Genomic DNA, 8,966 nt, shown 5'->3' with positions numbered 1-8,966 from the left:
CATCCGGCCGCCCCATTGTGAACCCGGCCGAACTCATTATGGCTTGTCCGCAGGAATGGAGAAAAAAAAATTTAAACTTAAATGAAATTTATTTCTTGAATTTTAAAATATTTTATAATATAAAATAATTTATAATATTAATACATCCACAAATTTATTTATTACGCTATATATTAAATTACGTATTTTTCCTAGAAATTAATCCCTGCTGCTACTAGAGGGAGAATTTCCAAAATGGCGACTCGAATTTTGAATAATTAGCGGAGGGAAAAAAGAATCGTGTTTTGAATTGTTCAAAATGTAATATTAATTAATATATTACAGTAGCATTTTATTTCGACTAATTTATATATGATATAAGGTACATTTTTATACATAATTTATAAAATAAACAAACATAATAATAAATTAAAACCTGATTTTAGTTTCAGTAAATAATTAAGAGAGAGAACATATGAATGATTGTAAAATATATTTATTTAAAAATACGTGACGTATTTCGTAATTATATTAATAAAATAATATTTCATATGTTCTTATAACTTTATATTTATAAAATTAGAATTTATTCACATGTTTTTATGAAATAAAATAGATTTTTATGTAAATAATAGCTTAAATGAGTTTTTACATATAAAATGGTGAACCTTTGGACTTTATAATCCTCTGGGGATTGCTTTCCCTCACTCAGAACTGGAATCATACCTTATAATGTTTAATAAGTTTTGTTAATTAAAGTAAATTTGATTGGTTAAAGAAATAAGTAGATGATTCATGTACTTAAAACAAGTATTTATAATGGTTTAAGGTAAGTGAAATACATGACATTAGTTTCAATATCCATAGCACCAGTGCCGTAACTAGGGTGGTGCCAGCGTTGCTCAGGCACGGGGCACAGAAATAACCTGGAGCCGTATTCTGGTCACTGTCTCTGGTCTCTCGTAAGCCGGTCGCTGATTGGCTAATCCAAATGATTAGCCAATCAGCGACCGGCTTGCATGAGACGAGAGACCAGAGACAGTGACCAGAATATGGCCCCTGGACCAAGTTTTGGGTCATAGTTTTGGAGCGTAGTTACAGAAGCTCCCACCAGGTGCATAAAAGGCTAGTTATGGCACGGCATAGCACAACATAAAAGTGTAACAGAGCGCGATAATTGCATATGTTCGTCATCCGTGATCGTTTATTACAATCAAAAAATGCTGTTTGTCTCTTTTTTGTTTCGAAAGATTACAGTGCTTGTAATATGCCATTATAGAACACTTTATTGTAAAATAAAGTGTTCTATAATGGCAGAATCTGTAATCTGAAAGAAGGATATCATGCGAAAAGAAATATTTAATAATTTTTTTCCACGGGATTGCTATATGATTCGAGGAGTTGACTTATTTATTTCTGATCAAACATTTTTTGAGACCGTTTCGTCTCGTCAGAATGAACACTTGTTGGATTCAGAACTTTGAAAATCTTGTAAAATGTTTAGTCAGAAATAAGTTGACTCCTTGAATTATATAACAATTCTTTACGATGGAGCTGATAATTTCAAGAAAGTTTCACTTTTGTAGCCGATAATCATATAGTTTCGAAATATATTTTGGAAATATTTGAAACCAACAAGATCGTATATTAACAGTTGCAGGAAATTCAATTTCTGAATTAAGGAGAGGGAGATTGTATTCTCTAACTTTTGAAGTAAGTTAATAGATTTCTATCATTAGAAATTAATCCTTGCAGAGATGGATGGGCAAAATGTAGACCCATATTTTTGGGTATACATCTCTCTTCATAATTCAATCACAAACACTAATGCTACTGGAATTCATTCTGTTATTTGTCATCTGTTTGAATAAATTTTAAATACTTTATTCAAAATAGATAATGACATTAAGTGAATGTAAAAATATTAAACAGATTTATATTTTACTCTATTAAATTTTAATGTAAGTAAATATTTTTGAATGCTTATATAGTCGTCATTAGATTTAAAAAATATTGAATGTAAATTTTAAAATATATTTATTAATATTTTAAATATTTATGATTAATAATGAATAATATCTGAATTGTTAGACATTAGACATATATATGTAAGAAGTATAGATGATATAACTTGAGCTTGTATGTTTTGTGTTTATTGATTAATGTATTATATTTCTAACTTATTATTCAATTTGGTTTTCTTTTCTGCAACTTTATACTTTAGATATATTAGTGAAAATGAAATTTAAAAAATATTCAGTCTATCAATTAATTGGAAACTTTGAAAGCAGTTCTATTGCCAATACAAATAGTTTAAATAATAGTAATAGATTGATTAGTAAACATAACGAAACTGTATAAAATGCAAATAATCAGATCAAACTTTTACTAAACAGCTGTATTTTATGGAGTATATACAACAACAAAAAAATTGACTGTTTAACCCAATTATAGTATAGTATTTTGTTTTCTATTTTTTATATAAGGGTAATTAAACTCTTGGCTGGAATTCAGGGGAGGAAAACCTCATCATAAAATCCAGATCTCATTTCAATTCTTTTTACAACTGTCATATGACGTATTCAGGAGCCAATACTTTCAGTGCACTTCCATCACATTATAAAATTAACAATGCCCGAACTAACATTTTAAAGCACAGTCAACAAAACCTTCATCTAGTAACCAACTTTAAAATTGAAAATGTTTGTCAATTTTTACATTAAAGTTGGTTACTGGAAAATTTGTTGACTGTGCTTAGAAATTACCTTTTCGACAACTGGATCAAATTACTAACATTTTCAGTTTATTCATAAACTTGAAGCAAGTATGTTAAATAAATCGTCACTGAAAAAGTATGAAAGGTATTGTTTTTCACATTTGTGAAATAATTTAATTACTGTTGAGAATGTAATAAATGTAAAAGTTTGACTTTCTTGCATGCAAGGAAGCTATTCTTTATAGACTTTCATATTCTTTATGATTCTTATCTAATAAGATTTCCTAAGACAGCATAGTGCTTTGATTGTAGAAATAATCTTAGATAAGTATAGACACTGAACAAGCAAGCAAAGCTGCTGCTTTGCTTGCTTGTTCAGTGGTAATCTACTCTAGGGGTTTCGGCAAGTGTGAGAGATTATCAATTGATTTCCAGTGTTGAACAGATATTCTAGATCTTGCAATCTCAACTATCAAAAACAACCACAGTACCAGAGACTTTCTAAAAATATTAAATACAGCTATCCCTTGATAATCCGACAGGTATGGGACCAAAGGGGTGTCGGATTACCAAAAGTGTCTGGATTACTGAAAGTGATTACATATTTGGCATTGTTTTGCTAGCAATAGCCTACAATATTCCCTACTCCAACTGTTTGACCAGAACTGCTCACGGAAAACACACGAAATGTGTGTCATCGTGTAAGAATTGGGTGGGGAGAGTCACGACATGCTTCTGTGCAAGCAGACATGTAACGGGGACGGGTACCTTGACGGGAGGTGCGTCGGACTACTGAGCACGTTGGATTACAAAATGTTGGACTATCAAGGGACAGCTGTACTTTGTTAAATTAAAAATGTCAGTTCTGGACTTTATTACTACAAAAACAAAAATATTTTACAGTAGTGCTTAGTATAAAACTCAAATGTTAGAAATTTGAATTTACATCAACTACTAGAACACTTTATAAAATTATAATTATTCAAAATATCAAACAATTAACCTGATTAGAAAAAACAATCTATCAAGAGAAAATTCCTTAATCAACACCAGTCAGTCATTTACAATTCAATAACCATAAACTGACCAACAGAAGTTACAGCTTGACAATGGCCTTTATACATTGCTGATTTGCATATTCAACATGCTTATAAAAAAATATAATTTTTCTTATGTCTCTACCGATATCTGGTTATTAAATTTATAATTTTTAGCATAGTATTTAATATTTTAGTCATATTTAAATCCTAACTTAATGGAATGCAATTCTATTCATTATTCAAGTTTTATTGTGAAATTATGCAAATGAAGCACTAGCCAGAAAATGGTGAGAATAATAGTCAAGGTTAATGTAACTCAACCCCCCAAAATTCAAAATAACTGAAAGAAAATTAAAAATAAATAATGTAACTAACTTAAGTTTAATTAAAAATAAAAATTCTTCTCTTGTTACTTCACAAGATTTCATGATTCGTATCATAGGCACCAACAGCGTGTCTGAGTTTGTAAAGTCTTTTTAGTATCGTTTAAGTTGAATTCCAACGGATATTTGCACATTTTAGATAAGCTTTATTTTATTCAGAATTTGTTTTAGTTTTCTGGCGTGTGAGATGAATGTTTGAAGTGTAAATATTCCTTATTAAATTTGAAACCGTGTCTTCATCGTATGTATTTTATTTCCTCAGCACGATGGAGTGCAATTGATTAGACACAAGGCAGTTTTATACATTATTTACTCATTGTTCTTTATTTATTCATCCAAAACGCATATCAACCAATGATTAAATAATGTATAAAACTGCCTTGTGTCTAATCAATTGCACTTCATCGTGATGAGGAAACAAAGTGTAAATATTTGTTGTGATAGGGCAGTATTGTCTGATATACTGCATTTTATTAAAAAAAACCGAGTCTTTGATTATCAGATGAAACGTATGTGTGAAATATCGTTAATGGGATAGGCCAGTTTATTAAGTCATTTACGCACACGTGAAGTTTTTAACATCCGAATTAAATGAAATTTCTTTACAACAATGGTAATTTAGTATATTTTTTCTGAAAAATTATTTTAAAAATGTGCAATTTTTTTTTTGCGGAGCAAGGAACCTGACTTTTTTAAAACGGAGACCAATTTTTTCAGAGTTTTTTTACTTTTATGATTTTTTAGGATTTATTAGAAATAAAAACTATTAACATGAAATTATATCTACGAAAAATAAAGAAAAATATGTTTAAAAATTATGATAAAACTTCTATTTAGCTATTTTATCATGACAATTTAGAAAAAGCTTTTAAATAGGGTTCATTAATGTAAAGATTTTCTGTGCAGAAGGGGGAATTGAATATTTCATTTTAATTCAAGCTGACAAGAAATTTTAACAAATAATGTTGAAAGCAGTTATGAAATAAAAACCAATTCATTCCAATCAGTTTAAAAAAAAAAAAAAAAAATTTTAAGGGAAATTAAAGCTCTCAAATTATCAGGACTAAGAAATCCCTTGCTTGCAATGCTTATATTTAAAAACTGAAAATTTATTATTGTATACGTGACAATGAGCTGATTTCCGATTAATTGGCAGTTTGTCATTTCAGTAATTGGTTGATTACTGATACCAAATTTTGACAGATTAATTGGCCAATCCTTAAGACAGATATAAGACTCTTTTATGATTGAGAGTCAGAGCATTGACTCCCCACCAAGTAAAATGTCAGTGACTGACTATATATATACAGGAATGGGGGTTGCTGATTTTCAGGGGTGATTTCTCCAGGGATTTTTCTTTTGAACCAGATATTTAGAATTTTTTTCAGAATATCTGGTTCAAACAATAATTATTTTCTACGTAGTGTGTAAAATTTCAGGTTTTACAATAAAGGGGTTGATTGAAAAGTGCAAAAATTGCCAAAAAAGCTGTACTTTTTTTTCCTTCTTTCTTCATCCAGCACTGTGGCCCACTAATGACCAAGCGGTTCCATTCCCCGAACACTGGGAGTTCAGTCGTAGGTTCGCACATCACCAGGACAGGCTGGCCACGTGAAGTTTTCTGGGTTTTCTCCACATCTGTAATGCCTGAATAGGGGCCAGTTATTCTTAAAAAGACCTCTTGGAAGGCAATTTCTCCCTAGGCAGATTGCCCAAGTATTGTGTTGCCGTAACTTAACAAACAAAACAAACAACCAGCACCGCAAGCACTTGTAGAGAAAAAAAAACTATTGTGTCTAGAAAGCTGAAATTTTAAACTTTAATCCTCTCATAATGACCTATCATTTCAGAAGTTTTGTAAGTGTGAGGTGCTCACAAAACTTCTGGATTGATAGGTCATTTTGCTTGTAAGGATAAAATTGCATGGAAACAAATGATTTTTACTCAAAATGTTATCCAGAATAACAAAACAGAAATAACAAATTCATGCAAATTAAAACCTTTTATAATAATTTTATTAAACAGCATATTGAAAATGTTCAGTCAGTGCATAGTATAAGATTTCGCGAATCTATCGGGACAAAATTATATCAAGAATGGAACAACTTAATTGTAATTAAAACATAATTACAATAATGAGAATAAATCTGTAAATATAAAAGAAACGTAATTTTATACATTATATACTAACAACTATTTCTAACGTCAGAATCGGTAGCCTCACTACAAAGAGAATCATTATCATTTTCTTGTGTGTTTGTTGCTGCTGTTATTTGGATATTTGGAGCCTGTATCAGCTTTATTACCTCAGGATTAATAACTTTCTTGTTTTCTTCTTGTAGATGTAATTACTGGGTCTGATGTTATCAAAAGATTATGTAGTAAATCTTTATTTGCTTGTATTCTTGACACTTTTCTTGCGTGTTATAGACATAGTTTTCGGAATTCCTTATGGAGAGACTCCTGTATTCTTCAGACATCTGTTCAATTGGAAGAAAAAGTTTTGTATTACTTCTGGGCTTTGTATAAGAATCTTGTGGAGAGTAACTGGTATCGGATACCAATTTTACAAAAATACGGATTTGCAGTCTCATTACAATACTCTATACAGATAATATTTATCTCATACCCATAGGTCAAAGTGTTCAATATTGCATGAAATCACCCAATTAACAAATAATCAACCTGTTATATTAGAAGCCATATTAGCATTTTTAAAAAATCTTCTAGTACTGTTGCCATCATTAGTATTTCCTCCTCCTTGCTTTGGAGTGCCTAACAATAGTCCTGTTTCTGACTTAAATCTGTCTATTATGGATTATTTTCTAGCCACAACGTTTTGTTTCTCTTTGGGTGTAGGATGCTGCCATTTCTGTACGTCCAATCTATATCCAATATGTAAAACACATTCCATCAATCTTATTTGCACATGTGACGTAGATAAATCCAAATAAAATGTATGAACGTCATTGAAATACCTAGAAAAGATTTAATTTTGCAACCAAACATTTGTCATCATTTCAGCATTCTCTTCAACTAATCAAGTTTAAAGTCATTTTTGAACAGCGATTAACAATATAAGTGGACCATATTTTATAGCAGTTTTTGATGTATCAACTTTGTTTTTAAATGATTATATGAATATATTGTAGGTTATTTTTATGACTTTTGTCCTGCTAGATTCACAAAATCTTACATTGTGCAGTGGCCAAACTGTACATTGTCGTCTTATGTCTTGATGTAATAACACAATCATTAACCAAAAAACAATTGCAATATCCAAACAAAAGCATCTGAGTCATAGAAAACTTGTACCAAGTAAAATATTATATCAATTTAGATGACACAAAAAATTTTTTTCTTAGGAGTTTTTCTTTGTCATAAAGATGTTCTTGGCACTTTAAAGCAAAATGTAGTAAACATTAATATAGGTAAAAATCTTGTGGGTATCGCTTCAAAATGTCAAGCTTATCTTTAGTAAAGAAAAACGCTTAAGAAAAAACTTTTAGTATTCTAAGTTGTCATAATTTTTTACTTGGCATCAGATGTTTTTGTATGGATTTATATTATAAAAGCATCTTATATTATCAATTTAACTAGTTTAAGTCAGTTATCAAGTAGCATACTAATAGTTGAGATTAAAGAGGATAATATTCTACAAAATTAAATGGTCATAAAATGATTTCTTATATATATATAAAATATCTTATTTAGGTATTAGATTACATGTATATAAAATATAACGTGTAATCTAATACCTCAATAAGATATTTTTACCTCAATAGCTTAACACTAGGATCAAATAAGTTATTGTTTATCACTAACAACACTTGATAATAGCATCATTTTCATGTGTTAATAAAGAATATAACCTTTTTTCTAAGATGCCACTTAGTAACATTCTCATCGCAATGTTTTAAACTTGAAAGTAACCACCAAATAGCTAATGTTTTTTTTAAATTTAATTACAAGTATAAATAGTCATTATTGATACATAGTTAATACGTATATGAATTTGCACATTTAATATTTTTTATGAAAATTCCGCTATTTAGCGTAGCATTGATGTTGTTACGAAATTTGTTATTTTCAGTAAATTGTCACCTTCTCAGTCTACATTAAGTCGAGTTTGCGGGACTATAAATTTTGGTACTCAGAGATTCAATTTGTATACAAGGAAGAGAAAGGCTTTGATTTGTTTTTTCCTTATCTCCATTGGTTAGTAAAAAACATTACAATTTCTCCTATTAGTATTTATTCAATATTCTAGCAATACATGCAGGTGCACAGCATGATTGCACCATTTTAATAAACAAGGAATTAGTATGATTTTATATTCACATCATAAAGAAATCAGGGTCTGTTTTACTTAGTATCCTATCCACGTTGTGTTGTAATTGGTCTGCTTGCTTAATATGTAAGATGCTAAGGAGAAATACATGGCTATATAATTGATTTAAAACTGATGCAACTTACACATAAATAATAACTATGTTCATCAGCTAAACAGGATTATTAAATTAAAACAAGTTGCTATGCATGCTCTCTTCCTCATCTCCCTTAATGTCTAGCAGGTTATCTCCTATTCTCAAGCGATTAATATAACTAACCTAATCTATCTATCAGGTCAGTCCATAAGTTCGTGTGTATTTTATGACCTTGAGAAAAATCTTGTTTTGCTGTTAAAAATGCCAGTCTAATGTGATACTTTTTACACTGAAGTGTTAAATTGAATCTCATTCATATAATACTGTTCAGAATTGGGAACATTTCAGTTGTTTATTTTCGTTAAAATGGAAGTAACAGATGAATATAAGAGACATGTTTTATACTTTTTATTTTTAAGTG

The 8,966-nt window shown here is 29.7% G+C and overlaps 1 protein-coding gene across 1 annotated transcript in view; it reads left to right on the top strand.

Moving 5' to 3' along the window:
* Window positions 1-226: 226 nt before the first annotated feature.
* The window catches only part of LOC111627783 (cleavage and polyadenylation specificity factor subunit 2-like), a 48,938-nt gene continuing 40,198 nt past the window's right edge, over window positions 227-8,966 (top strand). Inside the window, exon 1 of the mRNA XM_023371423.1 lies at window positions 227-361. The gene's annotated coding sequence lies outside the window, so the exon portion shown is untranslated. The remainder of the gene's footprint in view (window positions 362-8,966) is intronic.

This window comes from Centruroides sculpturatus, unplaced genomic scaffold (assembly GCF_000671375.1).
Source record: "Centruroides sculpturatus isolate CEXI.00-Female unplaced genomic scaffold, Cexi_2.0 scaffold568, whole genome shotgun sequence".
In the NCBI taxonomy this organism is placed as follows: domain Eukaryota; kingdom Metazoa; phylum Arthropoda; class Arachnida; order Scorpiones; family Buthidae; genus Centruroides; species Centruroides sculpturatus.
This window is presented reverse-complemented; position numbering and strand designations above follow the sequence as displayed.